General features: G+C 46.4%; 1 protein-coding gene across 1 annotated transcript in view; it reads left to right on the top strand.

The window, feature by feature from the left end:
• Positions 1-1948: 1948 nt before the first annotated feature.
• UBE2U (ubiquitin conjugating enzyme E2 U) overlaps positions 1949-25378 on the top strand; it is a 355949-nt gene continuing 332519 nt past the window's right edge. Inside the window, exon 1 of the mRNA XM_069232516.1 lies at positions 1949-2093. The gene's annotated coding sequence lies outside the window, so the exon portion shown is untranslated. The remainder of the gene's footprint in view (positions 2094-25378) is intronic.

Below are 25378 nucleotides of genomic sequence, written 5' to 3'. Positions count from 1 at the left end.
GTAATGTGATACTGAACATGGCTGCCAAGCAGGAAAGAAAAGAAGGTTCTTAAGCTATTGCAGTTGTCTGTGTGCATCAGGACTGTGATTGGCTAATGGACTCTTGGGTTCATGGGTCTTGTAGTTTTTTTCTAATCTAGTGCAGATGGTGTTGTAGTCCTGTGGATCTACACAAATTGTTTATGTTTAGTGTAGCATGGCTGCTAATGAATAAAAGCAGAGAAGAGAGTACATAATCTGAAGCCGTTGGTCCTGTCAAAGAATCAGCAATTCATTGAATGACAGCCTCTTCTCTTTCTGTTGTGGGGGTATTATTATCAATTTCTCAAACAGTGACAGATGAGAGAGAGTGTGTTGCATCTTGGCATGGCTAATTAGTTACTGCATATAAGCAGTATAGCCTCAACTGTCAGTAAGCAACTAAATTTGAGGGTGTGCAGCTATATACTTATCAGCAATTCCTGGGAGCTGTAGAGGCTTTAGAAAGCAATGACACCTCAGGGAGAGCCCAGCCATGTAAAACTTTAATTGAAGAGCAGAGCCACTTTGGAAACAGCAGTCTTGATCCACTACTCTCAGGGGCCGATTTATATCTTGGCGGTATAGTTAATCTGTTGCTGTTTTAACAGAGTAGCTATACCACCAAGACAATAGTCTGTCCGACAAATGTATATGTGGGCGGACCTTAGGCTTAATCATGAGATAGACTACTCTGTCTCTGCCACTATTAAGCATTTCCAACAGCCCTATAGAGTAAGGGCTGTCAGCGTCAAGTCTATATATTTCTGATCACCTAATTTAGATGGGCGGAATTAAGGAAAACCTTGGCTGTAAGAAGCAATAAAAACTGCTAAATTCTCTGCTCTCCAACAAGAGAGGACTCCCATGGCATTTTGAAAAAAAAAAAGAAAACAGTTTAGTGCACAGGGCCCTGCACCAAATTGTAAACAGGATTGACAGGAACCCTTCAGTGCTTTAGAAATCACCACGAGCTTGGCACGTTGCCTTGAAATGTTAAATTCTCCTCCAAGCCAACGGAGATTACTCAATTCTCCAACAATTAAATTGGGGTCTCCGTCATCCACCTCAGTGAGGTTTGGGTGATATTCTATTTATTGTGCTTTAATATTGATTGTTTTATGATAGCACTTGTCACTTCTTGATGACAAACTATGTGTAATACTCATGTACTACAAATGTAATTTTAGCAACTACGCTAATTAGTTCTCCTTAGCAATGTTCACATCTTTAGGGCTCTGCATGTATGAAATAAGGAATCCTCTACTGCTAACCGTGTGCTAGATGAGTGATCCAGTCCAGGTTTTTTTCTTTGAATTTTGGCACTTGTAGTACAGGTGTTATAAACAAGGAAGAGAATTCAAAGATTAAACCTGGACTGGAGCAGCTAGTCGCACATGGACCTGGGAATAGGGCTGCCAGTAGTTTTTTGCAAACATTTTAATGTTCTAGTAAGTAAAACAAATAGGAAAATCACATTAGGGTTGTATTTCCCCGTTTATAAGTACAAAAACACTTTTGTATGGTATTTAGAGCTGTCTTAATGATCCCTGGCTGATATTTAAAGTAAACAAACCCAAAACGTCTGTGATAAAGTTAAACACAGACGAATTTATATAAAATTCTACGTAAGTGTCATGTTGACGACTTTGCAGAATCTTAAGACCTAAACAAATTGCCGGTATTTGTCTCTGGGTAGGTGGCAACGCTCTTTGAGAAAATTAATAGGGCAGCCGTCCTTTGCTCTTCCATATTACATTGGCAACACATAGGAAAGCCAAAGGATTGTCTCTGCCTTCATAAAAACAAATAATTGCACGCTTGTTAGTTCATGTCGCGCGCCCATTTGGATAAGAGAACGTGGTTTGAGTTTCAAGCCTCGATTTGGACAACTGCGAAGGAACTATACCGCAAAGGTTCTGAAGAAATCACAGAAGAAGGTCGCCTGCTTTTGCAGACCGATGTTTGGAACGCCTTCCTTCAGTAGCGGCAGCAGCATGTTGCTAAGCAACGTTTAACACAGCACAGGAGCCCATCGCTGAGTGTGTTCGTCGTGCTCACGCACGGGAAGAGAGGTAAGCCGCGTGCTTCGCATATTATTCATGCAGATAAATCAGTCTGCAAAGTATGGAATTCGAGCTCACAATGAATGCGCCTTAGATGTGTAGGTAGGAATACCCTACACCCAAACATTTCGAACAGAGCAGAGTGAGATTTAGAAAGGAATAGTTGTTAGTGTCACACTTCCTCGCAGGATAGATAGCCCAACCCACACATGGAACTGAGCGTTTCTCTTGGGAGTGTGTCTGCCTTAGAAACGCACGATGCCCTGATGAAGTCGCCGGCAGTATACATGCCAACATTTGAGAAGAAACAGGAAGGAGTTCGCAATTTACTTGTTAATGTGGATTGAAATGGAGGATTTTGTTAAATGTGAGAAAGAAAGAAAATTGCTTTTTAACATCAAGGGTGGTGGAATGCAGCTGACGTATGCCCTCCCCTCTTAGCGGCGGGCGAGCCAACAAATTAACAGGGAGAGTTGAGCCGAGGGTTTTTAGAGCCAGTGCTCGACCCTAACCCTGAAAATGTGTTGTGTAAATCATACAAAAAAAACATGTAAAATATGATAAAGTCTCTTTAAAGTCCAAAAAGTGTATTTCCTTAACATGTGCAGGTTTTGACATTAATAGGGTACGTTATAGCACTGCACTGAGAACTAATCATTAAAAGTGATACTTTACTACAACCAGTAGTCTGAACTCACATATGTGAAAGTGCTTTCATACGTGAAAATAAAGAAACAAGCATTTCCAATGCAATGAGTCTCGCATATTTCGAACAAGTTACTTATCTTTTGAAAGCAGCCCCCACAAGCACAAAAAAAAAAAAAACGAGTGGAAAGTGAGAAAAGACGACTTAACAAAATAAAATAAAGTTACTTTAAAAAAATAAAACTTTGGAATTTAGTTTGTCCTGCTGGGTACGTTTTTGCCAGTCACAAGCCTTCTGTTTGCAGAGCACTGGAAGTTAGAACAAAATAGCACCTCAATGAGGTCGGGAGCAGCAGACAGTGACTAATTAAGTTAAAATCAATCAGTGCTTGGTGCCTGCTCCACACATAGGAATGGAAATCATGGCAGACAAATTACAAGGCTGTAAAGAAGAGTGCCACTCAAGCCAACAACCAGTGAGTGACAGGTGGGCTCCAAGTCCTTTACTGAACACAACAGTGTCTTGCATGCGAGACGTGTGCGCTAGCGCATGCACTTACAGATTCAACCCTGAAAAGAGTTTTGGTGAAATAAAATATTTGCCTAAGATTGCGCAGTTAAAGTAGGGAAGCCCGATTTAGTCAGGTTTTCTGGTTTCACTCTGTAGAAATCAGCCTGTGAATGGGTATCTATTGTATTTGTCTTTCCCTATGTTGGGGCTTTGTTTTCACCTTAGTGCATTCTTGTACAGTATTTAAAAGACAGCTCAAAATCAACTATTTACATGAGCAGCAGTTACACTACTCAAGGTAGCATGCACTGTATATAGGCATGGGGATATTAAGTGATATACCCAGAATCACATACTGTCGAGCCAATGCCGAGAGTCGAACCTGGTTTCCGAGTTACATAGTTGGCAGGTCTGGCCGCAACACCATAGCCCGGGACCGAAGCAGAAGTCACAAGAAAGCTCAGCCTCTTATGGGCTCGAGGTTCCAACAGGACCTCAAGCTGAGCCTGAGGCAGAGCCAGGCTTCAGGCTCAAGCCTTCAGTGACTCTAGTTCCTCTCAGCGTGCACCTCCTTCATTACCTAATATGTTTACTAGGGGAAACATAGTCTCCAAATTGTTAAGTGTAGTAAATGTCTTAGCAAAGAATTCCAAAATGCACTTGTTTTATACAAAGTGTCACTCTGTATAGTTCCTCTTAGCTGCTGTTCATGGGAGCCATATATTCGTAGAGCAGGTCGCATACCCCAGGTGGCAGAGACCTGCAATATTGTGTATAAACGATTATGCTACAAGTGCACAATTTAAAAAATATGTTTTTGAAACAATTTTAATATTCCTTGTCATTCCCAATGCAGGCTGAAGAACTTTGACAAGATGGGGTGTAAATAGGCACCCTCAAATTGCAAGCAGCGAGCACGACCCTTTTCTCCAGTTGACTTCAATTTAGATAAAGGGTGACCAAATAATTAACTGTATTCAGATAAATTTGATACTAGGCAAAGGTTTACCAGCAATTCCGAAAGGGCACTCATGAAATATCCTATTACTCTTATGGTGCTTAAGGCAAGCCCAACAGGGATGAGGCATGCTTACTTCAGCCCAAGGAAACTAAACATGGTGAAATCACACATTGTATTTTTTTAGCACATGTTCCCTAAGTTTGGTTTAAAACCCATAGGTTTTACATGCAGTCTAAATAAATTAGGTACATAATTTGATAAGGTAAGTCAATTTTTCAAGATGTATATATCATTGAATCTTCGTATAATGCCATTCTGCCTCTTCCATGTAGATTCTTATTCATATATAATGACTGACAATCTACATTGAATGAGTAGAAAGGGATCTCAGCTGTACACAGTAACAGCGGCAGCTCCTCCGATATGGCGGAGAAGCAATACCCCACCCCACCAGCAGTTGCAAAACTTTTAAATTAAAAAGATAATAAACAATGTTTATTATTGTTTTATTTTTAAAGGGGCAGGGCAGTGGGGGGATGACAGAGGGGGAGTGGTGTGCACTTCCCTCAGTGCACATGTGTTTGGCCAGCTGTCTCAGGACTGAGCTCTCTCCAACCCAGTACTGTGTCGCCAGGTTGGAGAGAGCAGAGATAGGCTCCCAGTCTGCCTGGCAGCGCAAAGCCAAAGCGCTCAGGCCAATCCTAAAGCAGCTCTCATGCTGCCAGCAGCATGAGAGCAGTGTTAGGATTGGCCGCAGGGCAGGCTGGGAGCCTGTGCATTCAGTGCAGCCTGAAGACCGGCGATGTGGCAGGGAGTCAAGTAAGGTTTTTTTTTTTTTCTTTTTTCCTTAAAATTTCATTTTCTTTGTTTGTTTTGCTGTCGTTTCCCCTCTGCCACCAGGAAGTTGACACTAGAGCTACCACTCAGGTTACAGAGACATTACAGATTAAGACAGGAGATTTATCCCTTCAATCTAAATCTGTAGGCAGTCGTAATCATGATAACGTCTTTAAAAGCTATATCACTACAGATGAAGAAATTCCTCCTCATAGTAACGAAATAAACCACGGCAAATCATATTTGTCACTCAAATATTGAATTCTGAAAATTCTGTAATTTTCTCTTGAGATATAAACCTGCCATTAACAATACTAGATTTCCACTTTTGCTAAATAATTCCACGTGCTCCATTTTGCCATTTTACATAAATACATGTTTTAATTTTGGGTAACAACACTAACCCTTTTGGCTTTCCAATAAAGGTTAGTGTTTACTAATTTCTTCTTTTGCCTCTAAATATCTGTTTTAAATTTTACTAAATAGACTTTTGCCTACAGTAATAGCAAGTTCTTGCATGTATCACTATGGCACACTAGCACTAGCACACTCTTCTTAACGTGCCCATGTATCACCTTCAAAGGGGGGCGTGGCCAGCCAAGATGGCTTACTAGACGTCTCTTCCTGAGCTCCTGTCCCCCCAGCCTAAACATCCTGCAATATTCTGCCTATTTCTGGACATCCACTCCATACAGTGTCATCTGAGGCTGGGGATTTAGTCGAGTTGGCCAGGGAGGAGCGGAGATGCAGAGCTGTGTGGCTGGTTGCGGACCGCATCCCCCGACTGACTGTGATGATCCAGAGGGCCGCGTGGATCTGTTGTGCCCCCGCTCATTGCGGACATCCTGCAGGACGCAGCTACCCCTGGACACAGCAGCCAAGTAGGTCCCCTGAAACTGGCACTGGGGCCCACGCTGAGTGGTACGAAGAGGAAAGGCTATGGGCCGCAGAGCAGGTGTGCGGTGCTGGCTCTGGGGACACCGGTGTGCTCCCAGGCTGACAGCCCGACAGAGCCAAGAAGTGGTCCCCACCTAATGCGCCACCACGATTGGCGGAGCCGCCTCTTCCTCTGGCATACCCTGAGGGCTGTCAGGATGAAGAATGGTTGGTCGGCCTTGTTCCGGCCGGGGGGGTTCCAGTAGACACATCAGGTGTAACAATGGCAATGAAGGTCCCGGCGTGTGCTCCCGGGGCACCTTGATGGTGGTGCGCTCACCAGTGCCGGATTGACACTGGAGGCCCCGTGATTGTGGATGGGGTAACCCTGGGGCCCTGGGGCCTCCCCCAACGCAGTTGGATATCAGCGAACAGGGCCCTGGAAGATGGTCAGGGTCTAGTGACTGATAGCAAGCCCTGCCGCTGTGTAGGGGACTTGTGCAAAGAAGCAGCCATCCTAGAAGAGGTATCTGGGGCAGTGGGGAGCCATTCGTGAGGCCCTAGGCCACAGCCGCTGTTGGGGAGTCGGAGCGGGTGGCGGCCACAGAGGAGCCCATATTGGTAGTTGAATTGGCTAGGGGAATTAAGAACCGCTGGGGACTAGATAGAACGGAGCCGGCTGGGCCTTGGAAATGACTGAATGCCTGGCACAGACCATGGGGTGACCAGGGAGCCTGAAGTCTGAGGTGGAGTGCCTGGGCTGTCCGGGCACCTGCAAAGAGCTGGACGGGCGCAACACCTGCTGCGGGTTCCAGGTTGCCTGAGGGCTGTCCAGTATAGGATTCCCCTTCCCCCCCAGGTGTCACTAGTACTTGAGTGCCACGGATGGAGAAACATGTGAGGCTGCAGATTCCATTCTCCCAAGATTAGGCCTGGGTTGCCGTGCCAGATACAACTGCCGTTGGCAGGTGGGGAAGTCGTGTGAAAGTGTTTAATACAATACTGTGTGGTCATAGATCGTGCTTGGTGCTCCCTCTCCGGGCATATTCTTGAATCTACGGTTCCCATAGTTGGGGGCCCCTGCAAGAGACTGACAGAATCCTGTTGAGCTGCAGCTGGTTGTGGTTCAAACCTCGAAGCAGTGTGGGCCACCATGGTCAAAGACAAAGGTGCCAAGATGCAGCAGGCGAATAAGATTGTGAACTATACGCAGGCCATGCCTCCTCCACCTGCGGGTGGGGGAGTTCCATTGATGATCCCTCTGGAGTGGGAGACAGGGACGTGGACTCTGCCCCCTCCATGACTGACCTTATGGCGGCAATTCAGGGCTCGTAAACAGAGGTGGTCAACAAGATTGAGGCGGTCGCCATCGAGGTCAGTTTACTCCATGCAGACCTACGTAAAGTTTGAAAGGGCCTGGCGGTGGCCGAACAGAATGTGGATGCCCTCCAACAGGAGGTCTGTGACCTCCACTCAACATTAGCTGACTTGCAGAAACTGCATGCTTAGATGAACGCGTTGAGGATTCCAGGGGTCATTCCCAGAGGAACAACCTCCGTTTCTTTGGTTTACCTGAGAAGGTGGCGGGACCCTCCAGTGAATTATTCCTGGAACAATGACCATCACATCTCTCAGGCCCAAGAAATGTTCTAAATTTTTTATGATAGAGAGAGCCCACAGGGCTATGCCCCCCCTCCCGGTTGAAACCTGGTGCCCCACCATGAGCAATCATAGCTCATCTCTTTAGCTTTAGAGATAGAGATGCTATACTGCAGTGGATCAGAGTGCAAGGTCCTCCAATGTTTCGTGGGGCGGTGATGATTTACATTTTCCCATATTACATCCAACGAGTGCAAGATCTGAGAAAATCTTTCTTGACCGTTAAAAGATGGATGCACAACATAACTTTGAAATATAGTCTCCTTTTTTCAGTCAAACTCCGAGTACAACACAATGGCATGGTACACTCTTTCTTCAGTTCAGCAAAGGCAAGTGACTGGCTCGACTCACTCCCACACCAGGCTGTACAGAGCTCGGCTCAATGGGGTTGTGACCCCCCGACAGCCTTGCACCGGTCGGCTCGTCCCGGGAGGCAGAAAAACAGATGGAGGAGCCAGGACGGTAGCCAATCATTGAGTAGAATTAAGGTCTGCTCAGATGGTACCTTGCGAGAGACAGTAAAGCGGCTTGAAATGGAGGAATCCTTACAGCAATGATGCAGTGCTCCTCAAGCTTCCAGTGACATCACTGGCATAGACTGATCCTTCCCACTGGTTGGAAACCAGGCACAGAGTTTGTTGGACATCCCGAAAAGTGTGACTATTTAGGAAATGGGGCAGACTGCTGATGGCCCCTGGTGGATGCATCCCTGCGAGACTAGTGAATGAGGCATCCTGGTGGGGGCTAACTACCTTATTGATGTATATATTGAAAGAGAGAGGGTATGCTCATGTGATGAGACTGTGGTGTTTGATATTGCTCCTGATTTTTAACTCTGTCATATTTTTAGGAGACATGAGTCTCTAGCAATGAGTTGGGAGATGCGAAGGGGCGCTTGAGTGCAGCTGGCCTCTCACCCTTTCCGATATCTTCCCCTCTAGCGAGCTGACAAGTTACTGTATTGTTTAGGTTTCTGTGGTTATTGGGGGGGTTTGTTTTACTTCAGCAGGGGTAATGTGGTGGTCTCGACAGGTCTGCTGCTGGTTTGGAGCTGGGTGGGAGAACTTGGCACAGCTGCCCAAGGGGTGGTGGTAGTTTGGTACTAGAGTTGGGATTAATGTAGTGAATGGTTTGAAGTACGTATTTGTTTATTGCATCTGTGTGGGTCAGATTATTTGCCGGTTCTGGATCGACCTACTATGAGTTACGGAGGGAGGGATGAGAGATGGATGTCAGGAGGGAAACCATACTAACCCAGATAACTGATGGTCTCTACGATTAAATACATGACATGCAATTTCTGTAGTATCGCCCAACTGGAGAAACGAAGACGAGTGCATGCCTATCTAAAACTCTATAAAACCTTGATAGCTTTCTTACAAGAGACACATATTTGAGGGGGACTGTATTCGATCCCTTACAAAATAATGAAGAGTTCAGATTTATGCCACCTCTTACTCAGGTTACCGCAGAGGGGTGTTGATTTGGGTGGTTCCAGGGGTGCCGTTTTTGCATCGTGATCATGTGGTAGACCTGAAGGATCATTATGTGATCTTGTATTGATTACTGGGGGGACACGAGATATGTCTAATTAATATATATGCTCCCAATACAGATTGTCCCATTTTCTTCACTAAGGTTGCCCAAGTGGCAGCCCCTCCCTCAATGCTGATACCATCTTGGCTGGGGACTGTAACTGTGTTCTGAATGGAGACTTGGATTGGTTCCCCACTCAATATCACACTAAACCCCACATGACGGAGGCCCTGTGTAACGTGATAAGGAAATAATGGTCCCTAAATCCGGCAAAGCTCCCACTATACCGACTGGGTATAGACCAATTTCCCAGGCGTGGGGGGGACTGGAGGTCCCTAATATGGAACTATATTATATGGATGCACATCTACAACATGCTATTGTGTGGCTGGCTCCAGGGGATTCCTTGGAGATAGCTCTACTGAGAGGCTTGAATGTGGAGGGTGAGCTGCTGGTCATGTTGATGCCCCTCGGGATACCCCTTTCCTGATATGCCAAGTGGTGAATGTGTGGGAAGGTGCAGTTAAGAGAGTTACCCATCGAGCTCCTTTTGCCCCGACCTTTCCCTTTGGTCTCTACAATCATTCCATAAGATAGCAGAATCTATGTCAGTCCCACATTGGAAAGACTGAGGCTGCAATACTCCAAGTGACCTCTACCTGGAGGAGAGGTTCATCACGATGGCAGAGGCGTTTGACACCTTCAGCCTGGGGCCAGGACAATTTATACAATACAGTAAAATTTCCACAACAGCAAGAGAGCTCTGGCCCACTTTCCCATAGGCGCCTCTGAGTTCGCCACGTTGTCTGACATCCTGTTGATGTCGGGGGGGGGGGGAGGATTTGACGCTTTATCTCCCACATATACTGAGCACTGCGTGAGGACTTACCAGGGCCGCAATTATCGGTTCAGAGAGGGTGGGCAGAGGTGGTGCCAGAGCCCCAATCCAATCGGGACTGAGAATGCATCTATATGGGGGTACGTTTGGTCAGCTCTACTGCCAGTTTTAAACTTCCACAATATAATTTTTTCCATCAAACTTATCTCTCCCCCGAACACTTCACACTATATACCATTCACGCTCAGAATAGTGTCTGCGTTGTCATGCCCCTAAAGCCGACTTCGTTCAAATGGTGTGGGACTGCATGGCCCTATCGTCATAGTGGAGACAGGTTCTGGGAGATATAAACAGGGCTTCTGGATGGAACCTGCAACTCATGTTGCAGCACATTATATTAGGTCTCATACCTGCCCTCACCACTAAAAGGAAATTTATTCTTCTGATGCGTGTCAATATAACTCATGATTTTAATTTAATGTAGCATCATTATCTACTCCTATATGCTGGTTTTCTCATAAAATCAATAAAGATTATTATATAAAAAAAAAAGTACCACATTCAAATTGCATGGTTAGCCATTTGATGTAAGGTGGCCAACAAATGCCATGAATGCCCATCTGAATTCAAAGATGGGCACGTCTTCTAGGTTTACAATACAATAAACAAGGTGGTTGATGCCATACGACTGCTACACTCTACACGGCACAGGACACTGCTAATCAGGCTTATCATGGCCCCTTCCTACAGATGTACTCTTTGAAAGACAACCGAGAATCTGGTCTGATTTAATAAATACCGAATGGTCAAGATTTCTTAGACACATCCGTTTAACGTTGCAACTGGGGGTACTTACACTGACCAACACTTCTGGACACTATTTCCAAAAATAAGTTTTAGCCTTGAGAAAGTCAATATGACGAAACACGTGTCTGCTTTATTTTGGATTTATCATTGTTTGACAAGAATAAACTTCTACCAACTCCAATAACGCGTTTTTGGACTCTGAATTTACTCTTTCACTTGGATGAACATTGCTGGACTACACCGGTGTGCCCTGGTATACATTGACACATCTTCTAGGTTTAACCACCACTATGACTGGGATGATCACCATAATGCCAAGGATCTGCACAGTATGCCTAATATGAGGGCTAACCACAATTATACCTTGGATGATAAGTAGATAGACATAAAAATGTAAGTTTCAGCCCTTTTCCCTCTGAGCACTATCATTCAGGCAGTCCTCCAAGGAGTGTTTAGGAGAGGTACGGGCTAGGCACTAAAAAGGAAGAACCTGCGAAGTCATAAACAGGCACAAGTAACAATTAATACTGTACTTATACCGGGCTCTACCAGGTCTTCTTCTGCGCTCAATGGTTAAGCCTGAGTAACAATAAACCAGTGAGAGGCAGAGGCAGAGACCTGGGCACCGCTGATCTTCTCTAAGAGTTTCTCACTCAAAGCTCTGACAAATCTGACACGTTTGACTCCAGATAAGGACCCACTGCATAGTCTGATGGACTGACTGTTTCACTCACTGCTTGTATGCCTGGATGTATTTGGTTTGGACGTGGCTCAGCAGGACAAAATATTTCCAGTCCTATGCTTTCATTTCAATCAATCAATCACTGCATTTGTAAAGCGCGCTACATACCCGCGAGGGTCTCAAGGCGCTGGGGAGGGAGGGGGTGCTACTGGTCGAAGAGCCAGGTCTTGAGGAGTCTTCTGAAAGCAAGCAGGTCCTGGGTCTGTCGTAGGATGGTGGGGAGAGTGTTCCAGGTCTTGGCGGCGAGGTAGGCGAAGGATCTGCTGCCGGCGGTGGTTTTTCGGATGCGGGCGACTGTGGCAAGGGCGAGGTTGGCTGAGCGGAGGCTTCGGGTGGGGGTGTGGAAGCTGAGTCGGTTGTTGAGGTAGGTGGGTCCGGTGTTGTGCAGTGCTTTGTGTGCGTGGATCAGGAGCTTGAAGGTGATCCTTTTGTTGACGGGGAGCCAGTGCAGGCCTCTCAGGTGGAGTGTGATGTGGCTGCGGCGGGGGACATCGAGGATGAGTCGGGCCGAGGCGTTCTGGATGCGTTGGAGTAGTCTCAGGAGCTTGTTTGTAATTCCTGAGTAGAGGGCGTTCCCGTAGTCGAGTCTGTTGGTGATGAGGGCCTGGATAATGGTTTTTTTCGTGTCGAGGGGGATCCATTTGAAGATCCTGCGGAGCATACGGAGGGTGTTGAAGCAGGACGCGGAGACGGTGTTGACTTGCCTGGTCATGGAGAGAGTGGAGTCGAGGATGACCCCCAGGTTGCGTGCGTGGTCCGTGGGTTCCGGGGCTGTGCCTAGTGACGTGGGCCACCAAGAGTCGTCCCAGGCTGATGGGGTGGGTCAGAGAATGAGGACCTCCGTCTTGTCTGAGTTCAGCTTCAGTCTGCTGTCCTTCATCCAGTCGGCTACGGCCTTCATTCCTCGGTGGAGGTTAGCTTTGGCGGTGTGGGGATCTTCGGTGAAGGATATGATCAGCTGGGGGTCGTCGGCGTAGAAGATGATGTTGAGGTTGTGTTGTCGTGCGATGTGGGCGAGGGGGGCCATGTAGATATTGAACAATGTCGGGCTGAGGGAGGATCCCTGTGGGACGCCGCAGATGATCTCGGTGGTTTTGGAAAGGAAGGGTGGGAGGCGGACGCGCTGGGTTCTGCCTGAGAGGAAGGATATGGTCCAGGCCAGGGCCTTCTCTTGGATACCGGCGACATGGATGCGTGCTGATAGGGTGCGGTGGCAGACCGTGTCAAAGGCTGCTGATAGGTCCAGGAGGATGAGGGCGGCTGTTTCTCCTTTGTCCATCAGGGTCTGGATATCATCAGTGGCGGCGAAGAGGGCGGTCTTGGTGCTGTGGTTACTGCGAAAACCGGATTGGGAAGGGTCCAGGATGTTGTTGACTTCGAGGTAGCGGGTCAGCTGTTTGTTGACAATCTTCTCCGTCACTTTTGCTGGGAAAGGGAGCAGGGAGATGGGCCGGAAGTTCTTGAGGTCCTTGGGGTCCGCCTTGGGCTTCTTCAGAAGGGCGTTGATCTCGGCGTGCTTCCAGCTTTCTGGGAAGGTTGCTGTCTCGAAGGAACAGTTGATTGTTTTACGGAGGTGGGGCGCGATGGCTGCGCTGGCTTTGTTGAAGACGTTGTGAGGGCAGGGGTCCGATGGGGATCCGGAGTGGATGGAGTTCATGGTTTTGATGGTGTCTTCGTCACTGACGCTGGACCAGACGGTCAGGCGACTGGTGCGAGTGGTAGTCGCAGGGGTGGTGGACTCGGTGGTGGGTGCGGGGGGTCGGGGTTGAAGCTGTCGTGGATGTCGGTGATTTTGCGGTGGAAGAAGGTGGCCAGGGAGTCGCACAGGTCTTGAGATGGCCGGATGTCGTTGGTGATGGAGCTGGGGTTGGAGAGTTCTTTCACGATGCTGAAGAGCTCTTTGGTGTTGTGTGCGTTGTTGTCTAGGCGGTCCTTGAAGGCGGTCTTCTTGGCGGTCCTGATGAGTTGGTGATGTCTGCGGGTGGCGCTCTTGAGGGCTGTGTGGTTGTCTGGTGTTCGGTCGTGGAGCCATTTCTTCTCCAGCTTCCGACAGGTGTGCTTGGAGATCCGGAGGTCCTCGGTGAACCAGGCGGCTTTCTTGTTGGTGTGGTTGGTTGTACAGGTCTTGAGAGGGGCGAGGGTGTTGGCGCAGTCGTTGATCCACTGTGTGAGGTTGGTCGCGGCGGTGTCTGGGTCGGTGGGGTCGGTGGGGGGTCTCAGGGCGAGGGCGGTAGTCAGTTGGTCCTCGGTGACCTTGCCCCAGCAGCAGCGTGGTAGCTGTTGGGTGCGGTGGTGTGTGGTGGGTTTTCTGAAGGTGAAGTGGACGCATCTGTGGTCGGTCCAGTGTGGTTCGGTGGTGTGGTTGAAGGAGACATGGGGGCTTGCGGAGAAGATGGGGTCGAGCGTGTGTCCAGCGGCGTGAGTGGGTGTCGTTACGAGCTGTTTGAGTCCGAGGTTGGCGAGGTTGTCGATCAGGGCGGTGGAGTTGGCGTCGTTGTTGTTCTCGAGGTGGAAGTTCAGGTCCCCAAGGAGGATGTAGTCTGTGGAAGCGAGGGCGTGGGTGCTGATGAGGTCGGCGATGGTGTCACTGAACTGTGGGCGGGGTCCGGGAGGTGTGTAGATGAGAGTTCCTCTGAGGGTGGTGTTGGGGTCGGTGTGGATCTGGAAGTGCATGTGCTCGGCGGTGGTGAGGGTGTCATCGGTGTTTGTTGAGATTTTGATGGAGTCTTTGTGGATGATGGCGATTCCTGCTCCCACTCCGTTGGTGCGGTCTCTGCGGGAGATCTTGTAGCCCTGTGGGATGGCTATGGCGATGTCTGGTGCTGAGGTGGCGTTCAGCCAGGCCCCCCTCAGGAAGGCGACGTCGGGGGCGGAGGAGTCTAGGAGGTCCCAAAGTTCGATGGCGTGCTTGCGAGCGGAGCGGGTGTTGAGGAGGATGCAGCGGAGGTGGTTGGGTTCTCTGGCTGGTGGTGTGGAGGGTTGGATGCTGGTGAATCTGCAGTTCCGGCAGGTGAAAGGCCCCTGGGTGCGTTTTGGGGTGGCCCGGTAGCAGGGGTGGTCTCGTCTGGTATTGAGTGCGAGGAGGGTGCTTGCGTCGTAATGGAGTCTGGCGTTGCGGGGGGTGCGGGTTCCAGGGGTTCTGGTGCTGGGTGCGGTCCGGGCACGGACGGGCGCAGACGGGCTTGCCTTAGGCGCGCCCGCTGTGCGCGTCCGCTTCGCGGCCTCCATATGAGGGCAGAGGGAGGGAGGAGCAGCTGGGAGTGAAGGGGGCGGGGCAGCAGGGGCTCAGCAGCAAGGGAAAAACCCGGGGAAAAAACGGTGGGAAAAGACGGCGGGAAAGGGACAACAGAGCACAGGGGTACAGAAAGCAAAACACAGGGGCACAGAATGAAAAAACAAAGTGGCACAGAAGCCAAGCGCAGGGGTACAGAAAAAAGGGAGCGAGTAGTCAGGCGGCAAAAGCGGCAACGGAGGTTCAACCCACAGGGGGCTGCGTGGCAGATGGGGGGAGCGACCTGCCTGGTGACAACTTAATGCGATCTGAGACTGTTTCCATTAAACCAGTTAGACTAACAGGCCTGGTTAGTAATGGAAAACTGAGGTCTAGAAACATACTTTTGTGCAGTGAGGCAGTAGTGGTCGAAGATGTCCTTAAGAAACAGAAGAGGAGCAGTGTGCGATGTAGCTTCATTCAAACAAAAAGGTTATGTTACAGACAGATGTGTATCTCTACCTAAAGTACCTGAGATGTGGTCATATCTGGATCCTTGGTAATGATTTTTCGTCATAAGCAAACACAGATCATATGTGAGGCAATGACCTAGGCCTGTCTCATGGATTGTGGTCTGCCTAAACCTGAAGAAGCACCTTAAGCATTACTACAAGGAGGTGCAAGGCTACTGCCTTCACCAAGAGTTATGAAGCACAAGCGTAGTGGTGGCAGCATATCATGGTTTTAGTAGTCACAAAACTGTGTGCCTGAGAGGTGGTACAGTGCAGTAGAAACAGAGAATACAATTGTGTGTACGTGCAAGGAGGTATGTGTGCTTGACAGTTAGTACATCAAAGGAGAAATAGCATGAGCGGTTGCATGTATGCGCTAGAGTGTGTGCCTGCAGGTTCTCATTATCCTAATGATGCTCCTGGATTTGGGCGGCAGAATCACCTGAATTGTGGGGTACTAAGTACAATTCCTCACCATGTGACGCCTGTCGGCCTAATCCAGGTTTTCCGGCTAACTAACTAGCAGTGCCTCATCTCTGCCAAAGAGCACAGATGATTGTGGCAACCGGGCGCATGACAAGAAAGACTCCTCAGGGGAATTGTGGTCGATCAGATCTCATCCTTTTCTCTCAGTTACATTAGTCTCACACAGGCAAAGACAAACCGAGGCAGAATATAGTTCAATTAGGATTTATTAAGTAACTGGCATGTATTGCAATAACCAGGATGATTAAAAAACAATAGAAGCAATATTGTGACAAGGAGAGTGAAACACAAAAACAGTCCCACCATACTGTCACTTGGAGTGATATATATATTTTCCCTACATAAGCTATGTTAGAGCACAGCGTTATAAGCCCTAATCCGCTCTTCAGGTTTCCCCCCCTGGGAAGACATCATCCCTCATACCTGAGCAAGGAGGCCTGTTGTCTAAAGAGACACCGTCCCCATGTAGGCCAGGGGTTTGGCAGACTACGCAAGCAGCTGTAGCGAAGGCAATCAGCATGTAGTCATGGTCATTTGGCTGGAATCTCCCTCTAACGTGTATGGGATAAAGGAGAGTTTTTATAACAAAACAGTTGACATTCTAAGAAAGGGTCGCCATATAGGAATATGTATGTTTCTGTGAATGTTAGAGACACAGTGTACCACATTTGCCGGCAACCCTATCTGACTGCAGCCTTGAGAAAAGCACAAAGTGAAATGCTAAGAACGTGATGCTTTCCTAGGCAAAGGAATAAATAGAGAAAATTAAACAACACCGCAAATGTGGCTAATGCTTAGAAAAATAAAGTGATGCTGAATGAAAGGTAAATGGGCTGAAGTGCACAACGGCAGGCCTACTTTGCTAAAATAAAGTTTTTACAATATGTAAAATAGCTATACAACACCCTCCTCTTGCCGGTTCAAAGGTGGTTCAAAGCCTAAAAAATTAAAAGCCTAATAAAATCTATTTATAAAAGCACATAAACATAAATGTCAATAGTGACAAGTTAAAAGACACTCTACATGAAAATTAAAAGGGACAATTTAAAACTTAAGTAGTGGCGCCAATAAAACCAAATTCAAAAGTGAGTGTAATTTTTAAAATCGCCAATTATATTCGGGATAATTTAAGTTAGGAAATGTTCCACTTCGGCAGGTGGTGAAATATCCAAATCATTGCCAAGGAAAATAATAGAGCACTCATGTGCCAAAGCTTGATCTCCAGCTGAGGCAGCAGCATTCCATGTTGTGCCCAATGTTGAGTTAAGAGTCGCATTGTCCACAAAGGGTAACTCATAGACAGCTTCCTGTAGCAAACGCATCCTCAACGTGCTTTTCGTAATGAGCCCTCATCGAGAACATCAACATATCAGCTTCCAATGAAAGTAAACACCAGGTAGAAAGGCAAACGTTCAGTGCACATTCAAAAAGGCATCGAAACACGGGCTGCACACAATCCAAAACCGGTCTGAATGACAGAGACCAGTCGCTCTCCAGTTGTTCCAGGAGTGGTGCTCCAAAATACTGCATCATTTATTCATGACACAGTTGCCCTGGTAGAAGTGCTTTCAGTCCTCCTTGTTGTGAAGGGACAGCCATTGTGCAGAAAAAGTAGTAACAGCAAGATGCCACCTATTATAGCCAAAGTAATCGGAAGTCCCCCAAAAACACTTGAAAATATTGAGTGTATGGCTGACAGTTTGAAGCCAAACATAGAGGAGAAGGTGTGAATGGAACCAGAACCAACAGCCTTAAAGAAGTGCGCAATTCCAGTAGTGCTGGACGCGCTGAATATTCATCCCACGAGTTCACCATAGTGTTTCGGAAGGTTTGTAGTTAAAAGGGACTGAATCTCTGCAGATGACCTCTCAACTTGAAGCGCATAGGTCACGCGTGCAGATGTAAGTGCCACATGTTTTTGAAACAATAAAGCCTTGAGTCTGCTCAACCTGTCAAAATGAAGTAGCAATATGAGGCTAAATCTCTGATACTTCTCGTTGTTGTGTGGGGGTTGAGGGCATTCCCACAACAAGTGACAATTTGGGAGACCGAAACGACAAAAGCTATTCCGGCTTGCATTCCACGACAGCTCTCACTGTTAAGGAGCATATAGCTGCCATTTGAGAGTACCTGGAACGCAGGTCTCATCAAAGGAATTGGAGCTCCCTTCAGATAACAAGCCATGTTTGCTGCTGAGGTATTACATGCCTCGTGCAAGGACAGCTGTTTACAAACCATTGAATGGCTCACAGAAGTCTCACATTCACTACCGCTAAGAAAGACCTCTTTTATGCCATTGAAGCATTTGTACGAAAAGGGAAGCTCCCACACCTCGTGAATGTAACTATCTCCCAGCCTTTTATTTCTGCCTTCTTGAATGTGTTTCAAGCAGGATGTAAATTGAAGTGTTGAAATAGGCAGATTTATAACCCTGTGTATTAGCCGTTCAGCAGATGGTATTTCAGCCACCGTAAAAGGCAACTCTTCTAACTTTTCAATGTTTAGCATGGCATAAGTTGCTTCCTTCTTAGCCATTATTTGTTGTTGTGGAATTAAATTAAATGTTGAAAATATATCCCTTGTACTAACGTGTTGCCAGGGAACAAGACCTGCTTTCAAGGTTTGTAGTGTCCAACCTAACTGCACAGTGGACCTTAGCTGACTCTGTCCGTGGCGTGAAGATTAGGTCATTCTGTACTATGAATATTGCAGCAGATACAATGTCATTTAAAGTGTATATCCGGTCAGACAAGGTATTAATACCATTATCTACAACTGCTAACGCTTTCTGTAAAGTTTCCTGATCAATTTGTCTTAACCGGGCAGCAGCTTCTTGTTGGGAAAGTTTCCAAATTTCATTATATACCTCATATAAGAAGCGCTTTCTATGTTGTCTTCTGGGGCCTAATAGGAAATCCTGTAAATCTGTTTAATTAGACAGGAGACTGAGGTGTTCTTTAACAGCATGTAGTGGGAACTTTTCAACCATTGCTGGCATAGTTTTCCTACACTGTATGTTGTCACTGTACCCGAATGTTCTGATGACACATAGCGAGGGTCCGGCCTATTTGTCCTAAAACCCCGTCGAGTTTACAGAACGTGTATGGCACCCATTTGTGTCTACAGGCCACAATAACCACCCACCAGCTTATGAAAGTGATGTGTTAAATGTTCCATTCTGGACTCATTCGTCGAGCTGATCTTCAAATGCATTTATATACTTTTGCCATTTATAACATTTTGCAGGGGTAGGAATACTGAGCACATTCAATTCCTTAATCTTTGCTAAGCCTAAACAATTAGTTTGTACAGTTGCATTTAAAAATATCATTTGAACACGTATCAGGCATGCTCTAAATAAAGCTTTCTTTCCCCCTATTTGCCAATTTTTTGTTACCCACACACTTTTCAAGTCTATCGACTTCAACCAATGTTGACTTTCCAACTCTGGCAATTTAAAATAATACCACTCAGCATTTTTAACATTGTGCTCAGAGAAATATGCAAATTTTTCGGTATACCTTTTAGAACTCCCAACTGGTGGAGTCGGACAGTATTCCCACTGGGTATAGTTAAGAATAGTCTTTGGAATACTTGCTCTGTGAATAAAATGATGTCCATAATAATTATAACATATCTTCATAATTTTCTTTGGCCTGAAATACATCCTCGTTTTCAAGTACGGTATAATACTGCAAATCAGACATCATAGAATCAACTGTTTTCACATCTCAATCATCAGAAACTATTCTGGGTGTAATCACGTCATTCATAGAAAGTTGGAATACATATGGAATTTGAATGACCTCCGTCGGGCCATATATCAAATAATACTTCATCCCAAACAATCCCATCGGGAATTGGTACAGAGGAAATGTTCACTAGGGACACTTCTCTGCAGACTTTGTGAGAACAAAAATGTGGTTTTAGGACCTCTTCCACCAATTCAACTGTAGAGCGTTCAGGAAGGTAATGACCATGTATCAGTAAGAAGAAAACAATGACAAACCCAATCCAAAGGACAAAGGCAAGTACAGTTAATAAGAGCCATAGATAATTCCATAGAAGAATGAAATAGTTCATTTTGAGCCAAATTATCAGCTTACATGCTCTTGACAGTTCTGTTGCAGTAGAGGCAGATGAGTCACTAAAGGTGTCATTGATGTCGGCAAAATATCCAGAAGCAGTTTGTGCAAAAACTGGAGCCGTGTTTGGAAAAGGAGAACTTGCAGAAGACTCCCTCGGTGGTTCATACTAGACTATGCCATCTGTTTGTGTAGAATTTAAGTAGGCTTGATCAATATTATTGGTGTTATTTGTAGTAGTAGAAGTTAGTGGAACAAATGAAATCTCATTTTCCACCCTCCCCAAGCTCGGAGAGGTGTCAGCGTTGCTGCTTAGAACCTGTAGAGGAACATCTTGGTCTGTAGTGAGAGGGATTCAAGTACTACTGAGGAGTCTGCTAGGTCTAATTGCAGGATCGGCCATATGGTGAAGCTTGACATTGTCGATTGAAACAAAGCGATTTTCTTTAGAACTAGGCAGCAGTGGTAGAATGACAGTGTATTTCCCGGACTGGAACCGGTGCACGATAGGAAGGACCAAACTCTTTTCTCACAGCAATCTTTTCATGCACTAGATCCCCAACTTTTGGAATCCAGCCAGTAGATGTTATTGGTACATCTCTTATTCCCAAGGAGGCGGCACTGGCAGATGCGTTGTCATCACAGAACTGTTATAAGTCCTGCAAGACAGTGACACGTTTATTTATGTCAAAAGCTGTATCTGTCTCCTCCACGCAAGGACCATCAACGTCTGGAACATATATTTTTTTTCTGACCAGGCATTCGTATGAAGTACACCCCCCCCGGGACTTTCTGTGCAGATTGTTAATTGCTCTCTCATACAGGTGTGTAAGCCAACTACAACCCGTGCCTAATACTCTAGCTGTTAAGGATTGCTTTAAATCTCAGTTTCGTCGCTCCATGACTCTATTTCCCTCAGGATGAAATGGAGACGAGCAATGCAGTTGGACCCCTAATGAACCCATGGCGTCCCTGAAAGCCCTTGAGGCAAAAGTAGGGCCCTTGTCGGAGTGGAAAGCTGCAAGAGCATATGTGCCCATAAAGACTTGCATATCTTTAATAACAGTTCGAGTGTCAGCCGATCGTTGTGGCCAAACCCATAGAAATCTGGAGCATGAGCCAACAGCGGCTAAGATGTATTTGTATGCACTATCAGGTGTCAGGGGACCACAATGGTCCAAGTATACACATTGTAATGGTTTGTTGGAAATTAGGAAGGCTGTCTGCGGTGGGCATATGACAGTGAATCCTTTTATTTGCTGGCAAATGTCACAACAAAGGACATACTGTTTGGTCTGTTTGTAGAGACCTGGCCACCAGTAATGTGCTTTTAACAATAATACTGTAGCCGCCACACCAGCATGGTCAGAAGCAATTCCCTCATGCACTGCTTTGATCAGTTCTGGTCCTTGGTCTTTGTTGGTAATCACACGATTACCTACCCCTGGTATAACTGCTAGGGCTCTATTGAGGCATGATATGCGGTAGGAATATTTAGCAGGATATGCTTTTGGTTAGGGCATGCCGTCAGCAGAAGCTTTCACAGCTGCCAGTATTTCATCATCCAATTTTGTTCTAGAAGGAATTACTGCAGCAACAGAAGCCGTAGCTATTGCTGATTTGGCTGCTTCATCAGCCAAGGTGTTGCCTGCAACGTGTATTCCAAAACGTCGATGTCCTACTGTATGTTCAACATGGATGTTAGGTAGTGTTTCCTTCAGATCCGCTACTTTTCCCCACAGAAGTCTGTGTTTAATCGTGTTTCCTTTTGAATCTCTGAACCCATTCTGGCACCGGTAATGCATCTATTCATTGAAGGACTGGGCACAATGGTAGGAGTCACAGAAAATCAGTGTCAGCTGTTCAGAATCCGTGTGTTCACATGCCATTACCAGAGCCTTGAGCTCTGCTAGTTGTTCGGTGCAGTCCCCTAAGGTCTGCGTCTGTGTGTTGTGGATGGAACTTGCCGTCTTTCATGTATCCACTCACGACGCACAAGTGGTGGAGTATTGATCTTTAGTGTCTATAGCTGGTTGGCTGAACCATCAGTATACAAAAGTGTTTCATATTGTTCAATAGGCAATGTGTTTGCTGGAAATGGGTGTTCAAGTTCGTATTGCAAAAGTTCTTGAGTTTGTAATTTTGAGTCAAAAACGTAGTCAACATCAGTGGCTGTCAGAGACGTTGCACATTGGATCCAACGTGGATGTAATGCTTTAGCATTAGGAACGGTAGCTTTGGTAACAGCCTAAAGGGCTGGAATGGGGGATACAACAATGATACGTTTCCCCTGGGCCAGAGGTCCCTCTTTGATGGCAGCCATCTGAACAGCAGTGAGAATTTTCTCAGTGGGAGCAAAGTGTTGATCTGACAAATGTGAGTTATTTACTATTGGGACGGTTTCACCCTCTCAGGCGCAACCAATGGGACCAGGTGTTTTTTGTTGTCCCTTGTATGTAGGTGTTTTGCTTCACGCATATCTTTTTGTAACGCTCCAAGAATGCATGTGTGCTCGACTCTCCAATATTTACTGGTAAAGTCAGGACGTATCAAGTCACATAATGGCCCTTCTCCTGCTTCAACACCCTCCGCATGCTTTGGAAGATCTACAAATGGATCCCCACTGGAACCAGAAGGACGGTCACCCAAGCCCTCGTAAGCAGCAGACTGGACTACGGCAACGCCCTCTACGCAAGAACCACGGCCAAGCTCCAGAAAAGAATGCAACGCATACAGAACGCTTCCGCACACCTCAACCTGGACATCCCCCCGCCACAGCCACATCACAGCCCACCTGAGAGACCTGCACTGGCTCCCCGTCAACAAGAGAATCACGTTCAAACTCCTCACCCACGCTTACAAGGCACTGCACAACACCGGACCAGAATACCTCAACAGATGGCTCTCCTTCTACACCCCGACCTGACAGCTTCGCTCTGCTGACCGTGCCCTCGCCACCATTCCACGCATCCACAAAACGACCACTGGCGGCAGATCATTCTCCCACCTCGCCACCAAGACGTGGAACACTCTTCCCACCCACCTGTGCCAGACACAGGACCTACTTACCTTCAGGAGATACCTCAAGACTTGGCTGTTCGAGCAGTAGCAGCCCCCCTACCCCCCCTCAGCTCCTTGAGCTCCTCACAGCTGAGAAGTGTGCTTTACTAATGCCTTGATTGATTGATTGTGCATAGTCTGGAATGTGTGTTCTGCCAAAATTTAAAAGCCCTATAAAGACTGGAGCTTCTTGATTGTATTTGGAGGTTGTAGTTGTGTGCATTTTCCCTAGAAATTGTGGCGCAAGGCTCTTGCCTTCATCTAATAATTCCTATCCTATGAATAGGACACTAAGGAAGCCTATTGTTGTTGTTTTGAAATTAAGGCACATATTTATATTTTTTTAGCGCAGCATTTGCACCGCTTTTTGATGCAAAAACAGCGCAAACTTACAAAATACAATTGTATTTTGCAAGTTTGCGCCGGTTTTGCGTCAAAAAATAACGCACATGCGGCGCTAAATAAGTATAAATATGGGCCTAAATTTGTAGCCAAATTCGGCAAATCCTACAACAATGCGGGCTGCCGTCTTATATGTTGCATGAGGTCATCGTCCGTAAGGTAGATTTCATCCACGTATGACAACGCCTCAGGGTCAATGTCGTGTAAAATAGATGTAACATGAGCTAAGAACAGTCCTAGACTGTTCTTATACCCTTGTGGGAGTCGGCAGAATTTTCTGAGAGCCTAAAGCACTGAAACTTGTTAAGTCCCTACTTTCAGACACTATATTTTGGCAGAAGAACATGTTGGAAATATCCATGGTCGTTTTGTATTTTTTGCACACTATATTATTCATGAGTGCTGTGCTGTGTGCATTTTGTATAGCAAATGTGCATGTGTGACTGTTTAAATGTCTGTAGTCTAAGACTATTCTATATGAATGGTCAGGTTTAGTGACGGGGAACAATGGATTGTTCATTGGTGAGACACAGGGTTCAATTAGGCCCTGGTACTCTAATGATGGGGGAATCTTTGTCCCATCCTACGTGGTTGCGATATAACACAGGTGCCTGCGCACTGCTGAGTCAATGGCGTGTATTTCTACAAGCTTTCTAGGAACATGGGGTGAGAAAGATTTTTCAATAATCTCTTCTCCATAAGGGAGATCGCAGACAAATTCTGGTGGCCAATCCTTTTCAGCCAATAGAATATCATAAATGGTGACGACGCAGTCTCAAAAGATGGTGTTGATTGTGCGCTCAGTGTCTCCTTCTAACTGTATGGTTACTTTATACATCCTGTTGGGCGTGGAAACACGCATGTCCGTAGTCTTAACTTGTAGGATGTCATCAGTTGCTTTCACCTCCAGATGCTCTTGACGATCCCAGCGAACTATTGTGACCTCTGCTGGACTCTGGCAGTGCCAGTGCCCACTTCCTGTTCTTCAGTAAAGTCCTCTTCCTGAGTGGCATGTCGTATTGTAACTGCTGCCACTTCGCTCTTTTTAAACAGTTTTTTTTGTTGGGGAAGTTTCTATTCTTTATTAACAGAAACTTCGGACAAGCGTTGAGTCCTTTCTCGGTTTCACATACTCTGTTCGCTGCTATGACCGCCGACCTCTCTCACTGCATTTTTCCTGTGAGTCCTAAAAGGAACGAGATTGGCGTGTATCAGTATATTGATATCTGTCAGGCATTTTTATATTATCTCTATTTCTAAGATTATATCTATTTTGCGGGGTCTCCGAATGCGTAGATTCGCCCCTTTCTTTTTGAGGTGTTTTTTTATTTTTATCCCAGCACTTTTTGGAACCTTCTGGTGCTTGCTTAGTAGAATCTTTATTATATCTACCTTGTGCTTGTAGTTTAATTGGTTTGGCCCCCAGACTATCTTGACCAATAATAGAGTAGGTCTCAGCTATAATCTTTGGCAGCTCACATTCTTGATCCTGTTCAGGAACGGCCCGGAGCCGCATGCACACTGCTAGCGCAACTGCTTACCCTTTAAGGTTACTTAATATTATTGAAGAGACAGTGGCAAAATTGCCCATTAATTGCAACCCCAAGTCCAGGGTCGGGGCAGCCCTGTGTTATCTTGTATTAACTAGGATGATAAAACACAATAGAAGCAATATTGTGACAAGGAAAGTGAAACTCCAAACAGTCCCACCATACTGTCACTAGTAGTGATATATATATATTTTCCCTACCTAAGCTATGTTAGAACACAGCATTTATAAGTGCTAATCTGCCTTTCAGGTTTCCCCCTGGGAAGACATCATCCCTCATATTTGAGCAAGGAGGCCTGCTGTCTGAAGAAACACCGTCCCCTTGTAGGCTAGGGGTTCAGCAGTCTATGCAAGCAGCTGTAGCAAAGGCAATCAGCATGTAGTCATGGTCATCTGGCTGGAATCTCCCTCTAATGTGTATGGGACAAAGGAGTGTTTTTAAAGTAAAACATTTTACATTCTAAGTAAGGGTCCCCACGTAGGAATATGTATTTTTCTGTGAATGTTGGAGACACAGCGTACCATTTTGCCGGCAACCCTATCTGACTGCAGCCTTGAGGAAAGCACAAAGTGAAAT

This window comes from Pleurodeles waltl, chromosome 4_2 (genome assembly GCF_031143425.1).
Source record: "Pleurodeles waltl isolate 20211129_DDA chromosome 4_2, aPleWal1.hap1.20221129, whole genome shotgun sequence".
NCBI lineage: Eukaryota > Metazoa > Chordata > Amphibia > Caudata > Salamandridae > Pleurodeles > Pleurodeles waltl.
This window is presented reverse-complemented; position numbering and strand designations above follow the sequence as displayed.